This window comes from Giraffa tippelskirchi, chromosome 13, assembly GCF_054371585.1.
Source record: "Giraffa tippelskirchi isolate mGirTip1 chromosome 13, T2T-mGirTip1v1.2.pri, whole genome shotgun sequence".
NCBI lineage: Eukaryota > Metazoa > Chordata > Mammalia > Artiodactyla > Giraffidae > Giraffa > Giraffa tippelskirchi.
Window position 1 is genome coordinate 89,308,072 of NC_137287.1, and position 26,908 is coordinate 89,334,979.

At 43.6% G+C, this 26,908-nt stretch overlaps 1 protein-coding gene, 1 non-coding gene and 2 pseudogenes across 8 annotated transcripts in view; 1 reads left to right on the top strand and 3 right to left on the bottom strand.

Annotated features, from left to right (window-relative positions):
• Positions 1 to 4,540: 4,540 nt before the first annotated feature.
• On the bottom strand, positions 4,541 to 4,636 carry LOC145533572 (U6 spliceosomal RNA; annotated as a pseudogene).
• Positions 4,637 to 7,357: 2,721 nt separating this feature from the next.
• LOC145530969 (small nuclear ribonucleoprotein G pseudogene) lies at positions 7,358 to 7,680 on the bottom strand (annotated as a pseudogene).
• A 7,063-nt stretch (positions 7,681 to 14,743) lies between these two features.
• The window catches only part of LARP4B (La ribonucleoprotein 4B), a 95,686-nt gene continuing 83,521 nt past the window's right edge, over positions 14,744 to 26,908 (top strand). For all 7 annotated transcript variants that reach the window (XM_081560677.1, XM_081560678.1, XM_081560683.1 and 4 more), the window contains exon 1: positions 14,744 to 15,004. The gene's annotated coding sequence lies outside the window, so the exon portion shown is untranslated. The remainder of the gene's footprint in view (positions 15,005 to 26,908) is intronic.
• On the bottom strand, positions 24,617 to 24,689 carry TRNAE-CUC (transfer RNA glutamic acid (anticodon CUC)). Its single transcript has one exon. It is a non-coding gene; the product is annotated as a tRNA-Glu (tRNA).

Here is a 26,908-nt window from a genome sequence, read left to right on the forward strand (position 1 = left end):
TTCAACGTAAAGAACCATTATGGAAATACAAGTTAAAACCACAAGGAGTTATCACTGTACACTTACCGGAATGGCAAAAATTAAAAATGATGGCAGCACCCAGTGCTGGGGAGGAAAGGGCGAAACCTGATCACCCATTTCCTGCTGGTGGAGATATAAACTGGTGCAAACACTCTGGAAAACAGTTTGGCTGTTTCTTAACAAACTGAACATGCAACTAAGCATGCAACCCAGTAATTACATTCCTGGGTGTTTATCCAACAGAGATGAAGACTTACGTTCACACAGAAACCTGTACACAAGCGTCCACAGCAGCTTTGTCTGTAATAGCCCTATGAAAACAACCCAGTTGTCTTCCATGAGTGAATGGTAAAACTGTGGTCCATCCATTCCATGGAATAGCGCTCCGTGACAAAAAGGAATGAACTATTGATGCAGACATACAACCATCTGAACGACTCTTCAGAGAATTATGCTGAATGAAAGAAGTGAATGCCAAAAGGTTACAAACCGTACAATTCCATTTATAGGACATTCTTGAAATGAAAAGAATTGTGGAAATGGAGGAGACATCAGTGGCTGCCAGGACTGAGGAGGAAGTGGTGTGCCTCTAACGACTCAGTGAGTGGGACCCCTGGTGATGGAGTGCCCTGTGCCTTCATCAGCATCGGTGTCTGGGGGAATGCTGCCCTCCAACTGTGTGTTCTGCCACCATGGGGGAACTGGGGAGAGGGGCCTCTGAGCTCTCGGCACGGGAAGCTATTAATACAATTCCCTCCAAATGAAAAGTTTAATAAAGAAACAGGAAGGCAGTGTGCTTTCTGCACTTGGGAGGCATTTTCCCCCTGTCCGTCCAGAGTGGAGACCTGCCTGTCAACACAGTGAATGTACTGTTGCGGACTCCGCCTCGAGAAGTCTTCCACCAGTCACCATCACACCATCAGCCATCTGACCATGTCAAGAGTTAAGACACTTCGATTAATTAATTTTTAAAAATTGTATACCAACCTCATGATTTAGGAGCTTTTTACATTTAAAGGAACCACTGTTCATCAGTCAGTCAAGAATATCTGAGACTTCTTAACCTCCCTGCCAGGGCCACAGCCTACTTCCCTCTTGATTCCACAGGGTCACAGACTTCCTCCCTGGTTCCTGGTGTCTCAGTGTGGACCACCACTGACCATGACCCAAGGCTCATGCCCTCTGGTTGGAAATGTGAGTCACCACAGTGCCTCTGCCACTTGTACTAAGGACAGAACTGAGTCATATTTTTTCCATGCCTGAAAGAAGCAGAACAAAACGTTTTTTTGTTTGCGTATTGGCAAGATATACTGGTTTTGATGATGAAATGCTGGCTCTTGCTTCCTTTTCACCCTAAAGAAGGAACTCAGCGGATAAAAGTATTTCAGAGTCAAAATTATGACAGTTTTCCTTTCCAGTTAGCTTGGACTGAAGTCATTATCCCTACATTTATTTTTTTAAGAAGGGTATATTTTTTTAGTGTTTTTCTAAAATCTAATGTAGCTGCTCTGTTTAGTCATAGCATAGTTCAATCCTTTGATTCAACAAATGGGAGAAATGGACATTAATAACTTGAAATAATTTCCTGGATGCTATTTAGAACCGGGGCCCACAGATCAGTGCTCTTTGCACTTATGTGGCCAACTGTCACGCAGACACAGTCGCTAGAGGACAGATCTGACAGGAAATGCTTGCTCCTCTGGTCTTTTAGGATTCTTTTAACAACTGGAGAGACCACCATGCGAATCACCCTAAAAGTTACCAGAAAAGCAATTTGGACAAATGTATACCTATTCATAAGAATAACAATTATTCTCAAATTCGACTACTTAAAAATCTTTGTAAATCTTTATATATTCATTTAAACACCAGCCTCTGTAATTAAGAGCTGATATAAAACACACAATCTGTGAGGAGGATAAGGAATGTAAAGGCCTTTCCAGAAATTTTCCTGCAGAATGTGGAAATTAAAAGTCTACTTTTATTTTTAGTAGTTGATTTTCAGTATTCTAAAATGTGGTGTTAACTTGAGAACAGATACATTTAGAAAAGTACCAGGAAGCAAGTAATATTTATAGACTTTTCCCCAAGGGGTCAATTCTTTCATCACTGTGATTTTCCTGGCTGTAAGTACTGTAGACTGGATGGATTCAATAGAAGAAATTTATTTTCTCACAGTGCTGGAGGCCAGAAGTGCAAGATCAAGATCCTAGCCAATTCGTTCACTGAAAAGCCTGCTTCCTAGCCGCCTTCTGGCCCTGTCCTCGTCCTCGCTTGGCCCTTCCTCGGTCAGCCCTGAGGGGAGGGGGCACCCAGAGCTCTCCATGTCTCTTTTCGCAAGTCCCCACCCTTATGGCTGCTTTGAACCTTAACCATTTCCTTAGACGCCTCATTTCTAAACACAACCATACATATAAATTCTGGGTGAACATATTCAAACCATAACAGATTGTTACTGTCATTCAGTCGCTGAGTCATGTCCAACTTTTTGCAACCTCATGGACTTCAGTATGCAAGGCTCCCCTTTCCTTTGCTATCTTCTGGAGTTTGATCAAATTCATGTCCATAGAGTCAGTGATGCTATCAAACCATCTCATCTCTGCTGCCTCCTCCTGCCTTCGATCTTTCCTAACATCAAGGTCTTTGCCAGTGAGTCAGCTCTTCAATTCAGGTAGCCAAAGTATTGAAGCTTCAGCATCAGTCCTTCCAATGAATATTCAGGGTTGATTTCCTTTAGGATTGACTGGTTTCATCTCCTTATTGTCCAAGGGACTCTCAAGAGTCTTCTCCAGTACCATAGTTCAAAAGCATCAATTCTTAGGCACTCACCCCTCTTTATGGTCCAACTCTCACATCTGTACACGACTACTGGAAAAACCATAGCTTTGATTATATGAACCTTCGTTGGCAAAGTGATGCCTCTGCTGTTTAACACACTGTCTAGGTTTCTCATAGCTTCCCTTCCAAGGAGCAAGCATCTTTTAATTTCATGGCTGCAGTCACTGTCAGCAGTGATTTTGGATCCCAAGAAAATAAAGTCTGTCACTGCTTCTACTTTTCTCCTTCTATTTGCCATGAAGTGAAGGGACTGGATACCATGATCTTAACTTTTTGAATGTTGAGTTCCAAGCTAGTTTTTTCACTCTCCTCTTTCACGTTCATTGATGGGCTCTTTAGTTCCTCTTCAGTTTCTGCCATTAAAATGATATCATCTGCTTATCTGAGGTTGTTGGTATTTCTCCCGGCAATCTTGATTCTAGCTTGTGAGTCATCCAGCCTGGCGTTTTGAATGATGTACTCTACATAGAAGTTAAAGAAGCAAGGTGACAGTATCCAGCCTTGTCATACTCCTTTCCCAATTCTGAACTAGTCCATTGCTCCATGTCTGGTTCTAACTGTTGCTTCTTGACCTGCATACAGGTTTCTCAGGAGACAGGTAAGGTGGTCTGGTATTTGCATCTCTTTAAGAATTTTCCACAGTTTGTTGTGATCCACATAGTCAAAGGCTTTAGCATAAACAATGAAGCAGAAGTAGATGTTTTTCTGAAATTCCCTTGCTTTCTCTATGATCCAGTGATTGTTGGCAATTCAATCTCTGGTTCCTCTGCCTTTTCTAAACCCAGCTTGTACATCTGGGCATTTTGGTGCATGTACTGCAAAAGCTTAGCTTGAAGGATTTTGAGCATAACTGTACTAGCATGTGAAATGAGTCCAGTTGTATGGGTAGTTTGAGCATTCTTTGGCATTGTCCTCCTTTGTGATTGGAATGAAAACTGACCTTTTCCAGTACTGTGGCCACTGCTGAGTTTTCCAAATTTGCTGACATATTTTGTGCAGCACTTTAACAGCATCATCTTTTAGGATTTTAAATAGCTCAACTGGAATTCTGTCACATAGTAATGTTTCCTAAGGCCCATTTGTTCATAGTAATGTTTCCTAAGGCCCTTTTGACTTCACATTCCAGATGTCTGGCTCTGGTGAGTGACTACTCCATTGTGCTTTTGTATAGTTCTGTGTATTCTTGCCACATCTTTTTAATCTCTTCTGTTTCTGTTAGGTCCTGTTAGTTCCAGTTCACCATTTCAAAAAGGAGTCAGGCTCGTGAAAGAGGTGTAGGCGGGTAGTTCTCAGGCTGGGCATCTCAGGAGGCTGGGTCAACAAGTGAGCTTGGGCTGTGATTCATCTGAATGTGTGCTTAGGGCTAGGGGACCCCTTTTTCTTCCAATAGAAATGAAGCTATTCTCCTCTGAGCATATATGTTGCAGTCTGGCTAAATTTTATCAGAGAGTATTATAATAAGCCTGGTTAATTCTTTTTCTTTTTTTCTTATAACAATTTTCTGTAGGTTTTTAAAAAAATTTTTATTGGAGCATAGTTGATTACAATGTAATGTTAGTTTCAGGTGTATAACAAAGTGAATCGGTTGTACATGCATACATCAACTCCCTTCTAGATTCCTTTCTCATATAGGTCATTTCAGATTATTGGGCAGAAGTCCCTGTGGTATACAGTAGGTCCTAAATATATGGAATGCTTCACAAATTTGCATCTCATCCTTGGGCAAAGCTTCTCTGTATCATTCCAATTTTAGTATATGTGCTGCTGAAGGGAGTGCAAGTTTGATTGCTTCTTTATATAGAAAGTTATTTGTCTTCCACTTTGCCACATTAGGTAAGGTATAGCAGAAAAAATTTCCACCTAGTGAGATGTGAGATTTCCATGATTGGACCTCCGTTCTGTGGGCAGAGATGTGGAACACAGTATGGGGCGGTGGAAAATGTACAGAGTCTGGAGGTCTGGGTTTCCACTTGCTGGCAGGTTAGTTTACCTCTCTGGGTTCCCTTTCCTTATCTATACAGTGGAAATGATGGTAATTGACATTCCACTGTCATTTTAGGGATATGAGACTGTGCAGTGGTAAACATCTTATACATTCAAAATGGTAAAGACATGGCAGTCATAATTACTAATATTATATAAAAGCACTATGGAGTGCTGGATAAAATTCTGCATTACTGACAGGAACTACAAATAACACCCTCTTCAGTATTAATATTACAGATCCAAAAGCAGGATTGCAACAGTTCAGTACACTGCTGTGATGTTTGCTATGCTCCCATTCTGTGCACTCAAGTCTTCTGCTTCTTAAAAGTCTCTCCTGTCACTCCATGGTCACTCCCTGAACCTGCTACTTCTTCCCCCTTCTTTGCTTTCATGGTCAAACCTCTTGAAACAACTGTGTGTAAGTGAGATCTCAAACACAGGCTGTGGGTTACATAAAGACCCCCATGGACACAGCAGTTTGCGTGTTTGTTTTTAATGGACTCTGAGCACCTCCAGGCTGGGCAAACTCCCTTATGTCACCCCAGCCAGTCCCCATGTTTCTGTTCACTCTCTGATCCCTGAAGATGCTTTCAGAATTTATAACCTCTAGTGCTAAGGATAAAAATAGTAATCAACAGAATCACATACTTACAGACATCAAATTAAAGAAGGGAAGATTTGCAAGTTAAGATATAATTTATACAATTACATCATATTTTCTAAACATGGCCCCAAACTTGGCTTTCAAAAATAGTGACTTATACACACATGGACTTCCCTGGTGGCTCAGACTGTAAAGAGTCTGCCTGCAATGCAGGAGATCTGTGTGGAGAAGACCCTCTGGAAAAGGAAATGGCAATGCACTTAGTATTTTTGCCTGGAAAATCCCAGAGGAGCCTGATGGGCTATAGTTCACAGGGTTACAAAGAGTTGAACACCACTGAGTGAATGTTTCAGTTTTCATTCAGTTTCATACACACGTATACAGGGAATTGCTAGCTTGATTTTACTCACTCCTTTTTATTCACAGTAATAATTACAAAAGTCCATCTAGTCAAGGCTATGTTTTTTCCAGTAGTCATGTACGGATGAGAGAGTTGGACTATAAAGAAAGCTGAGCATCGCAGAATTGATGCTTTTGAACTGTGGTGTTGGAGAAGACTCTTGAGAGTCCCTTGGACTGCAAGGACATCCAACCAGTAAATCCTAAAGGAAATCAGTCCTGAATATTCATTGGAAGGACTGATGCTGAAGCTGAAACTCCAATACTTTGGCCACCTGATTCGAAGAACTGACTCATTGGAAAAGACCCTGATGCTGGGAAAGATTGAGGGCAGGAGGAAAAGGGGACAACAGAGGATGAGAAGGCTGGATGGCATCACCGACTCAATGGACATGAGTTTGAGTAAACTCTGGGAGTTGGTGATGGACAGGGAGACCTGGCGTGCTGCGGTTCATGGAGTTGCAAAGAGTCGGACACAACTGAGCAACTGAACTGAACTGAATAGTGATAATTAAAGTTTCTCAGTCATGTCCAACTCTCGAAACCCTATGGACTGTAGCCTGCCAGGCTCCTCCATCCATGGGGTTCTCCAGGCAGGAACATTGGAGCAGCAGCTATTTCAAATGCTTTGGAAAAGCCATGAGCCCAGTAAACTGTATGAAAATGGAGTGAACAAGTTCAGCTTCCAGGTCCTCAGGTCAGCATTTCACCAGCCCGTTGTGATCATGGTGAGTCACAAATCAACTTAAAGGATGATGACTAGAATTAACAAAAATAGAAGAGATCAAAGAAAATGGCATAAAGTAAGAGTAAATATTATCTCATAGAACTTTTAAAAAACTGTGGTAAAATATATATAACATAAAATTTACCATTTTAATCATTTTTAAGTGTACAATCTGTGGCATTAAGTACATTCACAAAGATGTGCCACCATTAACAATATTTCATGAAACTTTGGCTTCATGTGTATGTGTGTGTACGTGTGTGTGTGTGTATGTGCGCACGTGCACGTGTGCATAATGGTTTGTACTATAAAATGTATTTCTTACTACGGGTCTTGGTTTTTTTTTTTCGAAAGCATGAAAACCCTACATTAGCTCACTTTTCCCATATGTAAGACAATGGCTATTTCACTAGGACTTTGATGAAACTTGGTTGTTAGAGAAATATTCTAATCCTGAATGTGAGGAGATATTTCCAAAGAAAAAGATAAATTGAAACATCTGACATAATGAAAAATTTGAGATGCATATTTGTCTTTATGTGTGTAGATGTTGCATATTTGTTCATGTTAACAAATGTGTGGAGATTGTGTATTCAAACAGGGTAATACACCCAGAGTCAGGGGACAAGGTCAGAAGATGTTACCCTTACAAACTGAAGGTAAAAAGAATGGACATACACTGGTTTAGACTCACTTTCTTGGTGGCAACTCCAACTGTGGTGCCTGCCATGTTTCTTTTTTTTGTTTGATGACTATTATGAAAGCTTATTTAACAAAAAAGTTCAGTAAGAAAATGTACCCGAGTCAATTTTTCTCATAGTGAAGTGTGGAGAGGGGATGCATGCTGTTGATTTCTCTGGTGACATAGCCATTGTTCGTACTCCTTCCCAGGCTTCTAACATGGTGACGCTATTTCCTCATATTGCCACCATCCCAGTACTGTTGTGTTGCCCACCAGTTGCCACTTCCACACAGTTATCCATCACAAATTTCATAAAGGGTCAAATCCCCACAATATTCCTTGGACATGTCTGCCACCTTTTAATTTTGGTGATAACGTCTTGTCCATAAGTTTCTTCAACTTGGGAGGGTGAGCTTTGCTCATGATGGCTACACAGTGAGTTCAAAGATACCTCCAAATGGAACTCCAGTTGTCCCTCAGGCTGCAGCGGCAGGCCTGGTGTTCTGTGTCTGACAGTGACGGCTGTGCTTCTGATGAGACTTAAGTGTTGCGCTAATCAAGTCAAGGAAACAGTCTCCCAAGTCTGATCAAAGTGACTAAAAATATATCCAGAGGAAAATGCTGATGTGTGGAAAATACTCAGCCACACAACTGTAGTATATGGTATTTAAGGTTATGATGGTCATTGTGTTAAGTCACTCAGTCGTGTCTGACTCTTTGCAATCCCATGGACTGCAAACTGCCAGGCTCCTCTGTCCATGGAATTCTCCAGGCAAGGATACTGGAATGGGTTGCCATTTCCTTCTCCAAAGGTTATGATATCAAAACAAATAAACAAGGAAACAAAAATAGCTATTACCATGGAATCTAGGCGGGGGGAAATGTGCAAATGATAAGGATTCCAAGCCCGCTGGACTCATTGTGGTGAATGGTGTCAGAAGCAGCTCACTGAGAAAGGACAAAAATCTGCCAGGGGCTGGTGGGTGAGCTCACAGAGCTGGAATGAGTTCAGTTCAGCAGACATCTATGAATGACCCGTCACTGTGAACAACAATGAGGATGAATGAAGTTCCTGCATTTGCAAAATTTCTAAGGAGGAGATAAACGACCACACAAACTGGTGCTCCTACTCAATGCAGCAGGAACTGTGATGCAGAGCCATGGATGGCCCTGACACCCCGGGGAGGGGCTGGGACAGGTATTCAGAGAAGGCTTCCTGGAGAGGTCAAAGGGTCTGAGCTGAGTCGTGGAAACTGTGGAAGACAACCAGCCGGAAGGAAGAGGGGAGTCTCAGAAGGGAAACACACAGAGGTGGAGTGGCTCAGTGTGCTCAGAAAACTCCAGTCAGTTCAGGATCAGGGGGGGTAACCTCAGGCCCCTCCAGGTGGTTGTGGTAAGGGGGCTAACTCTGTTTAGAGGCTCCCTCCCTTGACCCTGACAGCTCATCACCACTAGGCAGCAACAGGAGCTGCCCAGCTCTTAAAGTACTGAGGGGTCCTCCTCAGAGGAGCCTGGGGTGGGGGTGGGGGTGAGAGGCACGCTTCTCAGGAGACGCCTGAGAACCCATCACAGCACCCCTGGCACTCGTGCTCCATCCTAGAGTGTGTGGGGCCATCTCCAGCCTGGGGAAGATGGTCCAAGGAAGCCAGGAGTGCCACAGAGAAGAACACAAAGCAGCGTCAGGTGGTAGCCACACACAGTCTAGAACTCTGGAGACAAGGGTGTCTAGACAGCAACCTTCCTTCCCCTTAGAGGAACACCTCTGAGGGACATTGATGTGGGGCTGAGGAGAATGTGCACTTTGCCAGATCTCCAGGAAGTCAAAACTTTCTCAATCTAATAAAAACAGCATGCTTCTTAAGTCTAGTTCTCTGCCTGAAACATCCAAATGGGGACGTCTCTCATTATTCATCCACTCATCTTGCTTTCAATGAGAGTGACAGGCAGGCAGCAATCATAGTGAAAACATCATCTTTTCTGAGGCCTGGAGTGACACATTCGCCTCAGTGCAGATGGGAGTATGTAGGTCAACTATCCAAGAAGATATTGCCAAAAATAGTAGGAATTTAAGCTGCCATTACAGGAAGCACCTTTGGCTGAGAACAGAGCTACTTTCAAAGAAAAATACAATCCAACTACAGAAGCATCTACTAGGTCTCTACTAGGAACTAGCTCCAGGGTGTTACAAAGTATGCTACACAGAAAAGTTCCCAGAAACTCTGTCTAGATATGGCTCTTGTTGCCAAAACTCATCTCCCCTGGAGGCCCTCAGGCCTTCTCCCCCTGGGGGCTGGCACCTGTGGACACAACTCTGTCCCACCCTCCCGGCCTCTCAGTTTCCAGACCCAGAGGTTTGGCCGTATTGTTCCTCCTGAGGGAGGGCTGTGGAGCATCCTGGGAAATGCAGTCCTCCTCTCTGACTGCTTTTTGGGCCACACGTGCTCATGGAATATTTGTAATGAATTGAAACCCTCCATTTTATCACCATATTTTTATTATCATGAGGAATTTAAAAACATATTCAAAAGTAGGGAGAAGAGTTTCATGAGCCCCCACGTATCCATCAACAGCTTTCAACAATTTTCAACACATTAGCTTGTCCCATTATTTCTTATGTATTCCTGCTGACCACCTTCCTTTAGATGGTTTGGAATCAGATGCTAGCTATACATAATACAGTGTCTTTCACAAATACTTCAGTGTATATGTCTAAGGGCTTCCCTGGTGGCAGAGATGGTAAAGAATCTTCCTGCAATGCAGGAGACCCAGATTTGAGTGGGGAAGATCCCCTGGAGAAGGGAATGGCTACCCACTCCAGTATTCTTGCCTGAAAAATTCCCTTGACAGAGCCTGGCAGGCTACAGTCCATGGTATTGCAAAGAGTCAGACACGATTGACCACTAAACAACAACAAATATGTATCTAAAGCAAAACTTTCTGCTTGACGAGCCTTATATCTACAGGCAAGTTGCAAACACTTACATATCCCACACCTAGTTCACCAATTAAGGTTCTGTTGTATTCTCTTTCTGTGTTAAGTGTGTATGTGTGTATTCCACTAAACTATTTGAGAGTGCTGTGGTCCTTTAATGGACCGGAACTTGAGGGTACAGAGTCGACCGATAAGAAAGTGAAAGAATGAAGAAAAGAGGCTGATATTTCCTGGTTTACACAGTATGCCAATATAACTCTAGGACAAAGAGCTAGCACCATCTACGTAGGCTCAGGGCACCCTCTCGAAGAGGTCTTGAAAGCCCGGGCAAGTAAGTAGACACGGTGGACACCTGTGCTCCATGGAAGCAGCCTGAAAGGGAGAGGGGGAGACAGCTAGAGCGAGAGCGAGAGTGAGGAGAGAGAGAGAGAAAATAAGGAAAGACACGGGGACCAGTGCTCTGATGGAACAAAGGTGTTTATTCAACATATTGTGGGCATATATATACTCTCTTATAAGATAGCCCTTTTCAGCAGAGACAGGGATCAAAAATCTAAGAAGTCATCTAGAAAGCCAGAGGCTAGAATCATTCTCAAGAGAGGGGGTTGTAAAAGTTACTTTACATGTCAGAAAGGAAGAGAGTTGTAAATGGCTGTTGTTCACCGTATGGACTTTCCATACGAATGAGATACATGAATTTCTATTATCCCCGAAAACGGCTTGCCAGCCCTCTGGCACCTGTATTCAGGTGCTGTTAAGGAACATAGAATTCATGCAAGACTGAAAACAGCACACAGGAAGCCTCCTGTTAAATGTATCCTGACAGAGAGAAACTTGCAGATGTCTTGATCCCTCACCTCTAAATACGTCAGTTTATATCTTCTAAGATCAAAGACATCTTCTTACTGAGCCATAAAACAATTTACGAATAAGTCCAATTTGGAAAATTGAACTTTGATTGTAAGATTGGAAGACTCCATACTGAGATTCTAATTATGATCTCTATAGTAAATTTTATTCTGATCAAGGATCTAGTCTTGGATCATACATTACATTTAGTTGCCATGTCTCCTTAGTCTCCTTAAATTTTGAAAAGTTCCACAACTTTTCACTGCCTTTTATGGCTGCACTGTGAGGGTTGTGGGATCTTAGTTCCTGGATCAGGGGTTGAACCCTAGCTGTCTGCCGCAAAAGTGCCGAGTTCTAACCAGGGACTGCCAGGGAAGTCCGCTGCCCTCATATTTTTGAAGAGTGACAGTTTTGTAGCATGCCCTCAGTTTGAGTTTGTGATTGTCCATCATGGTTAGTTTGGGCTTGACTGGAACATGACATAACCGATATCACGTGACATCAGCAGGACACCATTACTGGAAATGCCAACTTTCACCCTCAGTTAAGATGGGTCCATCATATTTATCCACTGTTCAGTTCAGTTCAGTTCAGTTCAGTCACTCAGTCATGTCTGACTCTTTGCAACTCCATGAACCACAGCACGCCAGGCCTCCTTGTCCATCACCAACTCCCACAGTCCACCCAAACCCATGTTCATTGAGCTGGTGATGCCATCCAAGCATCTTATCCTCTGTCGCCCTCTTCTCCTGCCCTCAATCTTTCCCAGCATCAGGGTCTTTTCCAATGAGTCAGCCCTTTGCATCAGGTGGCCAAAGTATTGGAGTTTCAGCTTCAACATCAGTCCTTCTAATGAACACCCAGGACTGATCTCCTTTAGGATGGACTGGTTGGATCTTCTTGGAGTCCAAGCGACTCTCAAGAGTCTTCTCCAACACCACAGTTCAAAAGCATCAATTCTTTGGGGCTCAGCTTTCTTTATAGTCCATACATGACCACTGGAAAAACCATAGCTTGACTAGACTGACCTTTGTTGGCAAAGTAATTTCTCTGCTTTTAAATATGCTATCTAGGTTGGTCATAACTTTCCTTCCAAGGAGTAAGCATCTTTTACTTTCATGGCTGCAATCACCATCTGCAGTGATTTTGGAGCTGAAAATATAAAGTCTGACACTGTTTCCACTGTTTCTCCATCTATTTGCCATGAAGTGATGGGACCAGATGCCATGATCTTAGTTTTCTGAATGTTGAGCTTTAAGCCAACTTTTTCACTCTCCTCTTTCACTTTCATCAAGAGGCTCTTTAGTTCTTCTTCCCTTTCTGCCATAAGGGTGGTGTCATCTGCATATCTGAGGTTATTGATATTTCTTCTGGCAATCTTGATTCCAGATTGTGCTTCTTCCAGCCCAGCGTTTCTCATGATGTACTCCGCATATAAGTTAAATAAGTAGGGTGACAATATACAGCCTTGACATACTCCTTTTCCTATTTGGAACCAGTCTGTTGTTCCATGTCCTGTTCTAACTGTTGCTTCCTGACCTGCATACAGGTTTCTCAAGAGGCAGGTCAGGTGGTCTGGTATGCCCATCTCTTTCAGAATTTTCCACAGTTTATTGTGATCAAAGGCTTTGGCATAGTCAATAAAGCAGAGGTAGATGTTTTTCTGGAACTCTCTTGGTTTTTTGATGATCCAGCAGATGTTGGCAATTTGATCTCTGGTTCCTCTGCTTTTTCTAAAACCACCTTGAACATCTGGAAATTCACGGTTCACATATCGCTGAAGCAGGGCTTGGAGAATTTTGAGCATTACTTTACTAGCGTGTGAGATGAGTGCAATTGTGCGGTAGTTTGAGCATTCTTTGGCATTGCCTTTCTTTGGGATTGGAATGAAAACTGACCTTTTCCAGTCCTGTGGCCACTGCTGAGTTTTCCATATTTGTTGGCATATTGAATGCAGCACTTTCACAGCATCATCTTTCAGGATTTGAAATAGCTCAACTGGAATTCCATCACCTCCACTAGCTTTGTTTGTAGTGATGCTTTCTAAGGCCTACTGGACTTCACATTCCAGGATGTCTGGCTCTAGGTGATTAACTGGGATGTGAAGATCTTTTTTGTACAGCTCTTCTGTGTATTCTTGCCACCTCTTCTTAATATCTTCTGCTTCTTCTGCATTTCTGTCCTTTATCAAGCCCATCTTTGCATGAAATATTCCCTTGGTATCTCTAATTTTCTTGAAGAGATCTCTAGTCTTTCCCATTCTGTTGTTTTCCTCTATTTGTTTGCACTGATCGCTGAGGAAGGCTTTCTTATCTCTCCTTGCTATTCTTTGGAACTCTGCATTCAGATAGGAATATCTTTCCTTTTCGCCTTTGCTAATGGAAATTATAGACGTCATTTTAATATAAAGCATTCTCCTATCCTTTAGTGTCTTTTGTACAGGAATTTATCCGTGCATCAAAATTTCTGCCAGACGCAGATACAGGCAGACAAAATGGAGGTCTAACTTGCCAACTTCGGAGGGTTCCCGAGCTTTCAAAGGACGACCACATCACTGCGCCTAGGGATGACTTCCTGGGCCCCAGTCTGGGAGGTCCCATGTAGAGGTCCCTCAGAAGGGCTCCGCAACGTAGGCAACAGGTCCTCTTTGTAAGTGAAAGCCAAAGGTGACTTTCTGCCCTTGAAATATATATTGAGACATGCTTTGAATCTTAGAGAAACTCTGTCTTACGTGATTATCTTAGGGACATTGCCACGAGTAGCACTAGTGAAACGGCAAGTTTCTCAGAGAGGGGGTGTGACAACGTATCTCAAAGCAGAAAGTCAGCGCCCAGCACCGGTGTCGATACGTCATCTTCCCAGTCCTGAAGTCGAAGTCCGAGGCGCGCCTTGGGGGTGTCTGGGCCCTCAGAAGGCAGAGCTAAGAGGCGCCGGTGCGCGGGTGAGGCTGGACCGGGGACCCTGAGCAGCCTTCAGGCCGCATGCATGTCTGCACAACGCACGTCCAGGCGCAGCAGGCACGCCGGCAATCAGGCTTAAAACCGGTGAACACACTTCACTTCGTTTCCCCTACCCTCAGAACGGGTCGAGTAGATGGCACCAGCTCGGGTTTGGGAAGACGTCCCCAGTCTTCGGCATTTTCTCTGAAAGCCCGGAGAACGTAGCCGGTTGACGGGCAGTGGGCGCCGCCTTCCCCTTCTCCAGAGCGCGCTTTGGGGTCTCTCTCGACCCAACCACTGAACAGCCATACAGTCTCGGGGCGGAGTCTGATATCGGTGAGAGGGTGAGGAGCCGGGGTCTGGGGCCGAGGGGAACTTGGGTCGCTAACAGGGGCGGGCTCAGGGCTTTAGGGTGACTGGCGTCCGCAGTTACGGTCCCTGAGTGAAAGAGGTGGAGTCAGGGACCCCAGCCGACGCGCCTCTTTCCCCTTAAGGCGGGGGGCGGAGCAGACAGCGTGCGCGGGCGGGGGCGGGGGCTACGTGCGCGGGGCGGGTCTGCGTGCGCGCCCCCACCAATCACAGGCGCCACCGGCAGGGGCACGCGCGCCCAGAGGCCTAGAGGAGGGGGCGGACCCGGAGCCGCGCGAGGCCAATCGAGACGCCGTGTCGACATGACGTAAGGGCGCCGAGCGCCTGTCGGCGGACCGAGTGGGGAGTAGCGGGCGCGCGAGCGCGAGGGGAGGGACTTCCGGCAGGTCCCGGAAGCGGGAGCTGTGTGTTCTCATGCGAACGGGAAGGAGCGTTGGGGCTCTGGAGTCGCGAGGTTGAGACCTTTTCGGCCTGAAACGGGAAGGAGCCGCTGCTGTCTCGCCGCCAGCCCGCGCCGCTCCGACCCCCGCCGCTCGTCCGGGCCGGCCGCGCCCCTGCTCCCGCCCCTCCCTCACAGCCCGTCCGCGTGTGGCGCGGTCGCCGGGCACCGGGGTTGCGGCGGTCGGCGGCCGGGCGGCGGCGGTGGCGGCGCTGACAGGTGAGCCTCGCGGCGGGCGGGCCGCTCTTCCCCGCTCACGCTCCCGCCGCGCCCGGCCGCCGCCTCGGACCCGCGCCGCGCCCGTCTGTCACGGGCCGCCATCTTCCCGGAGGACGCGGCCGGGCAGGGCCGGGCTGGCGCGGCCGGGCCGGGGCGCGGGCCGAGGGGCCTGGGTGCGCGCCGGGGCCACGTCGGGGCGGCGGGCAGGGTTGGGTCCGGGCAGGGCCGTGCCGAGGTCTTGGGGGCCGGGGCAGGGTCCGGGCAGCGCAGCCGTCCAGCCCGCACTGCGGCGGCCTCGCCCTGCCCTCCGCCCGGGCCCGGGATCGCGGCTGGCCGGGCGGGGAGGGCCCGGGTCCCTCGGACCAGGAAGTGGAATCCTGTTGCTTCGGGTGTGCTTGGGACGCGCCCACTCTCCTCTGAGAGGCTTAAGCACACGCAGTCTGGAAAAAATGGGAAAAAATTCTAAAGATGCCCTGTGCTCGAGGAAGGGGCAGGTCGGGAATCTCTCACCACCTGCTACTCAATCGTGTCCAATCAGAACGTAAAACTTAAGACTTGTTCAGACTTCACTGTAATTTTGTATTGCAATTTTCCGTGCAGGTCATCTTGCTTTCCCCCTCATTTCTACGTAAAATAGTCTTTAATTTAGGCTGAGTTGAAACTTGAGGAGATTTTCTGTAGGGTAGCTATCCTGTGCGTTCGAGACCCTTTGCTTGGCTGCGCTGTAACTTGCCCTAAGTGTTAAGTGGAAGCTTCAAGTTTTGGAGAACGGAAGGAACGCGAAGATTTCCCTGAACTGTACAGGGAAATGAGTTTCTGTCAGGGTTTTTAAAAAAGATAATACCAACGTGAAGACGAATATTGTAAGCATTCAAGTTTTTCTCCCTTTTAAAGTTTTTCTTATAATTATCCGGTGTCTCATTTTGTGTTAAGTATATAAAATGCTTTTGAAGTAGGTTCTCAGTTGTAGTTTGCAAAGACCACAGTGGGAAGGAGTGATGTTCATTTCTGTGGAGGTCAGTATGTACAGTGTGCAATTTGCATACTTTCCCACCTACCTGGCTCCTTCTAATTTACAGTCGGGGTAGTTTACAGAAATTGAAATGGTTGTGGCTTGTCATTTTTCTCTGTACTTAATATTCTGCAAGGCAGTTTTGTAATCAGGCTACATGAAATCGCTTGATAGAACTTTGCTTGAGTTGCTACGGTGGAATACTTTCTCAAAGGCATCAGATTAGCAAGTTTATTAATCAACCAAACATTTGATTTGTGTACTTCGCTTCGAAACTTACACTTAGAAATAAATTTCATTCTGTATTTTGAAAAGTTGATATGAGTTGACTTTTTAAGGTGAAAAAATGGGCGTGTGAAGAGAGGTAGACATGGTTTCTTATTGATGAGAAATTACCCTCTGGGTGCTTCACTTTCTTCATATCTGAAAGAGGGATAGTAATAATAACAGCTTCATAGGGCTGTTTGTAACATGTTGATGTTGGCTGTTTTTAATATTTTGTTGTATTGTTAAGTTCTTATTTAGAATTTGGAAATGGTGTTTACCTTATTACTGTTGTCAATATTCTTTGGTGACTATCAATTTTAATTTATTAACAGAATTTTTTGTTTTTTGGTTTATCACATGCATTTGGGCAGATGAAGAATAGCTGGAATTAAATGGCAGCACCTTTAGGGAAAATTTTGATTTTATTTAATATTCCTAGGGATTGTACTTCTAAAAAATTGAGGTTTGGAGAATTTATTCATACTAGTACAGTTTTCACAGATAAGCACAAATTTTCATAAATGCATGTTTAAAATCTGTGGAAAGAAGTGTTTACACTTGTTTTTAATGAAGCAGCCTTCATGTATCATAAAGTAACTCTAAAATACATACTGAAGTGCAAGATAGGAGCATCGTGTTTTTGATGGTAATAAAGAGAAACAATGCCTTAAAGTAGCCCCACTACTCTACATAGATTTCAGCAATCTTACAGGTTTTTACAGTGATAGAGCTGCAGTTGATGTTACCCACCAAGAAGTGGCCAACAAACTCCTTTCACCATTATTTCAAAGGGTCCTGCTGGAGTTAATACTTTCCATAGCAAAAACAAGGATTATAATCTAGGTCTTCTAATTTAAGTAACTTGTATTATCTTTATGATGATTCCTTGAGGTTGCAAAAAGCTTTGTATATATATTTAAATCTCATTTGCTTTCATCCTAATGTGTAAGACACAAGTTTCAAATTGGGTTTCATGCTTGTACTCTGTAGCAGAGTTCTCTCATATTTAAGGATTTTTTTTCAGATTGGTAAATGCAAGAAAATCACATATATTGTGATTACTCCTATGAGACCATTGATTCAACTTTTCTAATGAAGAGAAGAAAACAAGCAGTAAAGTTGTGTTTATTAAAAGTACATTGTTAAACAGACACTGCTGCAGGGTTGGGTCATTTATGCTCTTTTTGTAAAAGTTCATTCCTGTAAAGAGTTCTCCTTTTTCTGTAAGAGCTAATTTTAGAGCACAGTAAAGGAGGCACAGCCTTCTGAGAGGGTTAAACTCACCAGACCAGATTTTAATTTAGTTCAGTCTGAACTTTTTGCTCCTAATTGTTGCACTTGTGATATGTTTGGAGCTGAGCTACTTCTGAAGTTATCTTGATTACAAAATGAATTTCTTTATTAGAATGTGGCATTGTAAGGTAGATAACCATTAGGTTCTTTTACTAAAAGAGGGAGAATAATTCCAACATGGAAATGTTTTTTTCTTCATGTTCTAACACTTTTATTTTTCCCATGTGTAAATGTCTTACGATCAGGCAAAATGATTGACTCAGCTTGTTTCTCCTTCCTTCTCACCCTCCTCACCCACAGAGCCCTGTACCTTTTGTCACTTCAGTGCCTTTATAAACTCTTTGGCCATATTTTCTAGTGAGGCTGTTGTGGCGCCTTTGTACTCAGGAAGGGTTGCAGGTGAGTGGTGCCTGTTGTGCATTCTGTCGTGGTCTGGTTCCCTCTTCAGTGTCAGCCCTGCTTCCCTGCTGTAGCGAGACCTGGGCCACAGAGTGCATTCTGTAACATGGAGGGCACTTCCTACTTAACTTAAATTCAGTCTTCACCGAAAATGTTCTTTATGAAATATGACAGGCAAAAGTTTTGGCTCAAAAACTGATAAATTAGGGTGGTATTTATTTGTGTGATAAAAATAAAATGCTCATTTTTATTTGCACACACCATTTTTGTCACTTTGTAGCCAGAGATTGCTTTAAAGGCATATCCTGAAGCTTTAAAGGCCTTTTTGAAAACTCCTCAGTGACTGTCCGCCACCTAACTAAGATGTACCCAGGGGCCTTGCCACCTCTGCTTTCTTTCTCCTGGCCTGTGCTGACCACAGCCCTTCCCCCAAACCTTCGAGTTGTCTTTGCTGTCTCTAATTTCTTTACCTGACGTTGAAGATCTTTTTTTTCTTTTTTTTTAACTTCGCTCCTTAACCCATCTTTATAAAGGTATTTCAGGAATCCTTGCCTTAATTTTTAAGGTTGTGCTGAGCACTTTTCTGTTTCCGTAGCACTGCAAGGCATTGCACTAATTAATTAACATAAGCTCCTTGTGGGCAAGATCATTTTATGTCCCTAACCTCTGCCCAGCCCAGGACCACATACGCTACAGAAGTTGTAAATTTTGTTTTACTGGAGGGATAAGACACTTCCTACTTCAGTTCTAGAAGAATTTTTTGCATGCTTTCATGAACAAACAGGAAAATCTTTACTAGAAAAGAATTCAATAGAAAATGCATAAAACATCATACTTAACAAAATGTAAACAGACTTGATAGCTATATGCAATGCATACAGTATTGTAGGTGGAATGATTTAACTAGGTGATCTCTTGATGATATTCTTTCTCAGTCTTTAAAAATATGCACCTTTTGAGAACAAATTTCTTTATTTTGCCTTAAATTATATCAGCTAAAAACAAAGCAGTTACAATAATGAAAACGTATTTTTAAACCTGAGTGGATTTTTCCATTTTTTATTCTCTATTGAGAATCATTGCTCCAGGACCTGATGCAAAAGCAGGACTGCTGAGAGGAAAGGCTTCATTCATGCCTTCTTTGATCAACCAGACATTAGCAGTACAAAGATGAATGATACCAGAGCTTTTCTCTAAGGCTTGTGGTCTAGAAGGAAGTAATACCGTGAATTGTTTCACTTGAAGTGAAATAGACCTGCATTTGGACTCTTGAAGCTTTTGTACCTGAATCTTGTTGAGTACTCTCCACCGCACACTTTCTTGAGCAGCCCCATCAGGACAGTCGTGTGTATTTTGCATGGAGGGTGGCAGACACCCCTCATCCCCCTTTCCTGCTTTGTTTTTGTTTGTATCACTTAGTACCTTGTTATAATATGCCTTGTAGTTTCTGTATTTCATGTACCTTCTGTCTTGTACTTGAATGTAAACTCTGCAGTCGAAGGTTTGTGTCTCTTCTGTTCATTGCTGTGAACCCAGACCTTAGAACATGGTGTCCATTAAATAATTGATGAGTAAATACCACGGTTGTACTGATGAACAAAAAGGGATAAGCAGTCCTCACTGTGAGGCAGGGAGACAGTCAGTCATGTTGTGCCAGGAGGTCATCATGTAGCCTCGAACGATGAAGGGGAGTGGGGTGGGGGCTTCCGGGCTGAGCTCAGAACTCCTTTGGAGAGGCTGCCCCCAGGGGAGGTGAGTGAGGCAGCAGGGGGTTCTGGGTGTCTGGAGCTCCTGGCGTGGGTGAGAACTGTGCTCTTTCTCCTAAGAACAGTGGGGCGCAGTCAGGGGGCTTTAAACTGGAGAATTGGGTGACCAGGATTGCCTCTTTTAAGTGGTCCTTCTGCTTTACTGAGAGTTGTGTCCACAGGGAGGGATGGCTGCACATAGACTGGTATTACTTGGCCCCAGGGTGGCAAGCCCTCTTGCTTTCACTTGTGTTTATCACAGTGGAACAGTCCAAGCCCTGGTCTAAATGAAGAATACGTTGCTTAGAATCCCTTTCACTTGTATTGCAGATAATCGTGTGTGTGTAAAAGATACTTCAAAAATATGCCTTAAGTCTGCTAGCATTTCTCACTTGATTAAAGTATATTTGTTATTTCAGCTTTTATTAAGGCAGACTAATTAACAGATTCCTTTTTTAGAAATGTCTCTGAAAAACGAGAACATTTTGTTTTCAGATTTTGAGAAGCTTTGTTTTATTGTCAGGCTCGAAAATGCAGCGATTGAAAGCATAGTGACCAATTGGATATAGATTTACAAGTTGCTTCAGTGGTGGTTATTTCTTTCTTAGTATATTAAACATTCCCTTTTCAAATATTTTTTAAAATGATCAAGTTCTTTAAAACCTCTTCTTTAAGTACTTTATACTTTCTGAACATTTTTATTCATTTATTGATTACATGTGTCTCTGTATTTTGTTGTTGAGATTTTACTATCTGTATAATGTCTTGCGGTGTACAGTTGACCCTTGGACAACACAGGGGTTGGTGCGCCAGTCCTCTGTGCAGTTGAAAATCGGAGTAGAACTTTCCGGTTGGTTCTCTGTATCTGTGGTTCCACTCCTGTGGACTCAACCAGCCTTGGGTCATGCAGTACTGTAGTGTACATTTATTGAAAAAAAAATCCATGTAAAAGTGGATCTGAATAGTTCAGGCCTGTGTTGTTAAGGGTCGACTCTGTGTGTGTGTGTGTGTTATAAACACATTGCATGTAGCATGTACTGTAATCCATTGCAGGCTGGCTTCTCACAGCTCCCATGGTCAGGGAATGCCAGCAACCTTTAAAAGCAGAATTGAAGTCCTTGTGAAGAGAGTTGCCTTTTAAACATCTGGACAAGGCAAGAGCATTTTATCTTTGCTTGTACTTTTAGAAGGTGAAAAGATCAAGCAGCTGATTGTCATTTAGTGCAGAAGCTCAGTGTGGAAACCCTTTGGGATAAACTTTCCCTGGTACTGTTATAAGGTCCGGAGAAGGCAATGGCACCCCACTCCAGTACTCTTGCCTGGAAAATCCCATGGACGGAGGAGCCTGGTAGGCTACAGTCCATGGGGTCGCTAAGAGTCGGACACGACTGAGCGACTTCACTTTCACTTTTCCCTTTCATGCACTGGAGAAAGAAATGGCAACCCACTCCAGTATTCTTGCCTGGAGAATCCTAGGGACGGCAGAGCCTGGTGAGCTGCCGCCTATGGGGTCGCACAGAGTCAGACACGACTGAAGCGAGAGCATTAGCATTAGCATTGTAAGGTCCTTATTTCATTTGCGTTCGTATCTGTATCTTTAGTGATACTTCCTGTCAGACTAGAATGCTATTTCCAGTTTCCCTTCGTGGGTCACTTGGAGTACAGACCGTTGCACAAATGAGTAACTATGAATCAGCAGTATTTGCTTCTTCACACCTGAAACATCTAGGGAGGGGAAGGGCAGTCAGTGAAGACGGAAAGATGCAGTGAGTGAAGCAGCGCCTAGTACTTGCTCCCTGTGCGTGTGGCCCTTCGATTTTCATAGCTCTTCCCATTTCTTTGTATACGTTGATGAGTTTTCCTACATTCTGCTGGAATCATTCTCTTTCAAGGCTCAGCGCAGGAGAGTTAACCTAATCATGAAAGGACTGGAAGTAGAAAATAGGATTGTCAAATAAAACTACAGAAACATTCAGGCACACAGAATTTGAAAGTCTGTGACCTGGAGAAACTTGCAGTTAAGAGTGAAATGTTTCCCTGCAAAAGAGTGCCTTGGGATCCTAAATGACCATAACTTTTATTTTTATTTTTTTAAATTAATTTTTATTGGAGTATGGTTGCTTTTACAGGGCTTCCTTTGTGGCTCAGCTGGTAAAGAATCTGCCTACAATGCGGGAGACCTGGGTTTGATCCCTGATTGGGAAGATCCCCTGGAGAAGGGAAAGGGTACCCACTCCAGTGTTCTGGCCTCGAGAATCCCATGGACTCCACAGTGTTGTGCAGTCCATGGACAATGGACTGTGCAGTGTTGTACAGTTGTCCAGGGTCCAACTGTACAATGTTGTGCTAGTTTCTACTGTATAGTCAAATGAGTCAGCCATATGTGTACAGATATCCCCTCCCTTTTGGACTTCCTTACCCTGAATGACCATAACGTTTGGTATTTTCTGTCATGGACACTCTTAGCATACTGTCCTTTGACGTTTAGAATGTCAAGAGTATGGTTTTTATTGTGGAGGTTTTTAATCTTTTAACCTAAAGTGTTTCATGAAATCACAAGATTATAGGTCAAGATAAAAACGCTGCAGGTCAGGTGTTTTCCCAAAGTCACTGTGTGGCCACAAATCACATTATAGTGATGCCCCCTTGTCTGTGGGGAACACTTTCAGAGACCCCTGGTGGATACCTAAAGCTGTGAGTAATGCCATAACCCACGTATATTCTATTCTTTCCTATATGTACATACCTAGGGTAAAGTTTAATTTACAGATTAGGCACAGTAAGAGATTAACAATAATTAATAAAATATATGACAATTATAACCATATACCAAAATAAAAATTATGTGAGTGTGATCTCAAAATGCTTTATACAAATTTAATGCCTTTTCCATCTTTGCTAGTCATTTTTCAAGCACTGTGGCTATAACTTTTTCACTTTGAGGTGCAACAGAAAAACTAGCACAAATTTCTTTTTCCTTCACAGTTTCAGTGTTCATAATGTAGATATTAACCTCAGCATACAATTTTTCTCCTTTACTACGTCAGAAACTTTTACCTTTTCACTTCAGGAAAGCACTTTACAGCTTCTGTTTCGCATATCTCAATTGCCAACATCATGACTCTTGCGCTTTGGTGGTAGTTGTTCAGTTGCTTAGTTGTATCTGACTTTTTGTGACCCCATGGATTACATGCCAGGCTTCCCTGTCCTTCATCATTTCTCACAAGCTGTTCAAACTCATGTCCATTGAGTTGATGATGCCATCCAGCCATTTCCTTTTGGGGCAGTTATTAAATAAGAGTCCCTTGAACTCCAGCGCTGTCACACTGTGATAGTTGATCTGATGACCAGCCGGCAGCAGAGTGACTAACAGGTGGGGTACGCTGCACACAGGTATGAGTCACGTCTGGGCGGGACAGTGCAAGAATGGGTACCGTGCAAGATCACGTCACGCTCTACAGACGTGCACCATTGAAAACTTATACATTGTTTTCCTGGGATTTTCCATTCGATGTTTCTGGACCACGGTTGACCCTCGGTGACCAAAAGCATGGAATGCAAACTATGGATCGGGAGAGACTCCTGAGCTAGCTAGGTAATATTCTGAGTGGGGCAAATGAAAGCTGGATCATTAACTTTGAGTTTACAGTTTGGGGTGGAATGTGTTTAGGCTTATTGATAATTGGCGAAGAGTAAGTGTTGCTGTTCAGTCGCTAAGTCCTGTCTGGCTCTTTGCGACCCCATGGACTGCAGCATGCCAGGCTTCCCTGTCCTCCACTGCCCCCGAGTTGGTTCAAGTTCATGTCCATTGAGTCGGTGATGCTATCTAACCGTCTTGTCCTCTGCCGCCCCCCTTTTCTTGCCTTCAGTCTTTCCCAGCATCAGGGTTTTTTCCAGTGAGTTGGCTCTTCAAATCAGGTGGCCAAAGTATTGCAGCTTCAGCATCAGTCCTTCCAATGAATATTCAGGGTTGATTTCCTTTAGGATTGATTGGTTTGATCTCCTTGCAGTCCCAGGAACCCTGAAGAGTCTTTCTTCTTCAGCACCACAATTTGAAAACATCAGTTCTTTGGTGTTCAGCCTTCTTTATGGTCCAATTCTCATATCCATACATGACTACTGGAAAAACCATATCTTTGACTCTATGAACCTTTGTGGGCAAAGTGATGTCTCTGGTTTTTAATATGCTGTCTAGGTTTGTCATAGCTTTCCTTTCAAGGAGCAAGTGTCTGTCTGTACCAAGTGTTTAATAATAATTACCAATACACACAAAGCAGCCTTAATTCAGTTACATGGAGTAGTTTGTTTTTTATTAATGCCATTGATACCTGCCTGTAATTATAAGACTGAGGGGGAGCTTTAATCCTTTTTTACTATTCATGTAATGTTTGGTGTGGATGAAATAACACTTTGAAGTAAGTCATTTTCTGAGATTTTGCATTTTGGTCTACATTATTTTATTAACTGAGATTTGATAATAGCTTCTGAAAACAACTTCTGAAAGAAAAAAAGTGTAGTATTGTGGTTATTTTCTTAGGATGTTAGAGCTCTAAAGATTCAGAGACGGAAGCCCACAGAAGTAGAATTAATTGGAAGTACAGATGGTTGGCTGGTGGCAAAGTGAGGGCTGTGACTCTGGTCTCCTCCCTAAGCTATGTTCTCCTTGGCACTAGTATAGAACTCAGTGGGATACTTTTCAGTTTATACCTGAACAGAGGAATTTTAAAAGAAAAATTGAAGTGGTAAAAGTGTTAATTTTATGTATACTAATAGAATTTTGAGTCAACATTTTAAAAAAAAACATGCATTTGTTTGGCTGTGCCAAGTGTTAGTTGTGGCACATGGGATCTTTCAGTTGTGGCTTGTGAACTCTTAGTTGTAGCACGTGGGATCTAGTTCCCTGACCAGGGATCGAACCTGGACTCCCTGCATTGAGAACGCAGAGTCTTAGCCACTGGACCACCAAGGAAGCCCCAGTCAATACTTTATTGTCTTGTTTTTAAAGCATATTTGTAAAGCAGCCATTGAACTGTGCTTTTTAAAACATTGAATTAATGTATATATTCCAGGAAAATTAAGGTTTTCTTTGTCATTATAGATAGTTTAACCTATTAGCTTTAATCCATTTAAAATCCTTCCTGTTAGCAAGGTGCTAACAGGTCTTCTAGTTTGTATCATATATTCAGACTTGTCTTTTGAGAACTAGCCTAAGTGAAATTCATTTAAATTCCATGGCCTCCTTCCTGAAGCATTCAGACCTTAACATCTGTGCCTGGTGCAGGCCTTGGCCTTCAGGCTTTGGAAGCGGTGCCCATCTGTTCACACCCACCGCCTGTCTGTTTCTGTGCAAACAGGGATCTGCCCTGAGCACCACTCAGGCCTTCAGTCCAGCTCCACCACAGCCATCTTTGCTAAAATATGTGCCTTCGCAGCCTGCAGTGTTCTGGACTGGAGGCTTGAGTGCAGGCAGCTGGGCCGTCTTCCACAGAGGACAGACTGTGACTTGGACCCGGAGTCCTGGCTCTTCCCCTCATTTGTTCTTTGGAGCACCTGCCTTGCCGCTTGGGAAACTGAGGCCTAGAGACAGGTGCCTTATACCACACAATGGGAGAAGAGCAGAAAATGGGGTTTGCCTGAGTTCTGCTTCCAAATCCACTGCAAATAGTGCTCAAACCATGGGTATCTTGCATAAAGGCGTCTTAGGTCTAGTAACCTGGTAGATTTGAGAGCTGTAAACACAGCATAGCTAAGCATCAGAAATGCTGGCTTTAACTAGAAAGTTTTAATGGTAGTTTTATAGTGATGATTGTTGAGATCGTGGTAGCCCACAAGACAAGACTGAGAGAAGGTTGTTTACCTTGCTGAGCAATAATTCAGAATTATTGGAGCTGATTCCGGTTCTCCTAGTTGCTTGGAACTTTTGTTGTGATGTTACTTGTTTTGTTGTCTGTCAGAGTATGATCCTAAGTGGGCTAGGACTTGTGATCCAGTTATTTATAAAGTGGAGATAGTGTTATGTTGGAATATCAGATTGAAAGATTATCCAAAGTAGTATATCTTTTTAAATTCATAACTGTGGAAGTAAATTTTTTTTTTCAAACATGGTATCACTTTTTTAAGGAGAACTGCCTGTTGGGGGGTATTTGACGTATTTTAATATTAACCGATTTGCTGTCCTTTTGGCGAACATGAGAGCGTGTTCAGTTGTCACACCTTATCTCTGAGGCTAGTGGTTAGAGTGTGCTTGGACTCTGTGACTGCTACTTTCTGAGTTCAGTTTTGCACAGGTTCTCCGGCTGTCCTGTCTGGAAATGGAACCGTCCATAAGCCAAAATAAAGAAGCAATTACCTTAGGATGCATCGTGTTCAGAGAAGCACACAGCTCACAGCCAGGTGTTGGCCGGATGCTGCGTCTCGTGTCTCCGGGAAGGAACTTAGAGGGGTTGCTCACTGCTCAAGTGAGCGCTGCTTCTATAGCTTTGCTGCAAAACAGAGTCAGAAAGCTGGTTTTGATTTTCACAAAAGCAGAAATTCTCTTCACATCTCTTGGTTAGCAAAAACAGGACTAATATAGGCCCTTTGTACAAGTGAACTTTGGCAAAGTGGGAGACTTCTGTGTTTCATAGCTCCCTGTGGCCAGTGCCTGACTCACTGCCACTTGTTTGAGCACATGCCCTGTGCTGATGTGCCCTAAAGATGCTCACAGGAGGTAAAATCACCCCTGCGGAGCGGAGTCCCCACTGTTACGTCCTCCTCCCATGTCCTGCTGGGTGGCACAGGTGGACTTGCATGAGGAGAATCCTCAGGCTCCTGGGTTGGTGTTTAATATTTCTTGTCTCCATCCACTTCTTCCAGTGCAAGGACTCATGACTTTCAGTGTGTTTTCAAAAGGATCTTTTACTTCTACTTTTAATACTAATAGTAGATCTTGTGTGTTTGCCACCTAGGAACTTCTTCTCTGAGTTGTTATTTTGAGAATTAAATGCCCTTTTTTACTGTCAATATCACTTTGCATTTAACTTTTCTCTGTGTTTAGACCCCAAGTGCATACTTACGTGTATGCATACACAAACACACAAATATACACACACAAACTTAGAGGAAAACAACAGAATGAGAAAGACGAGAAATCTCTTCAAGAAAATTGGAGATACTAATTTCATGCAAAGATGGGCACAATAAACGACA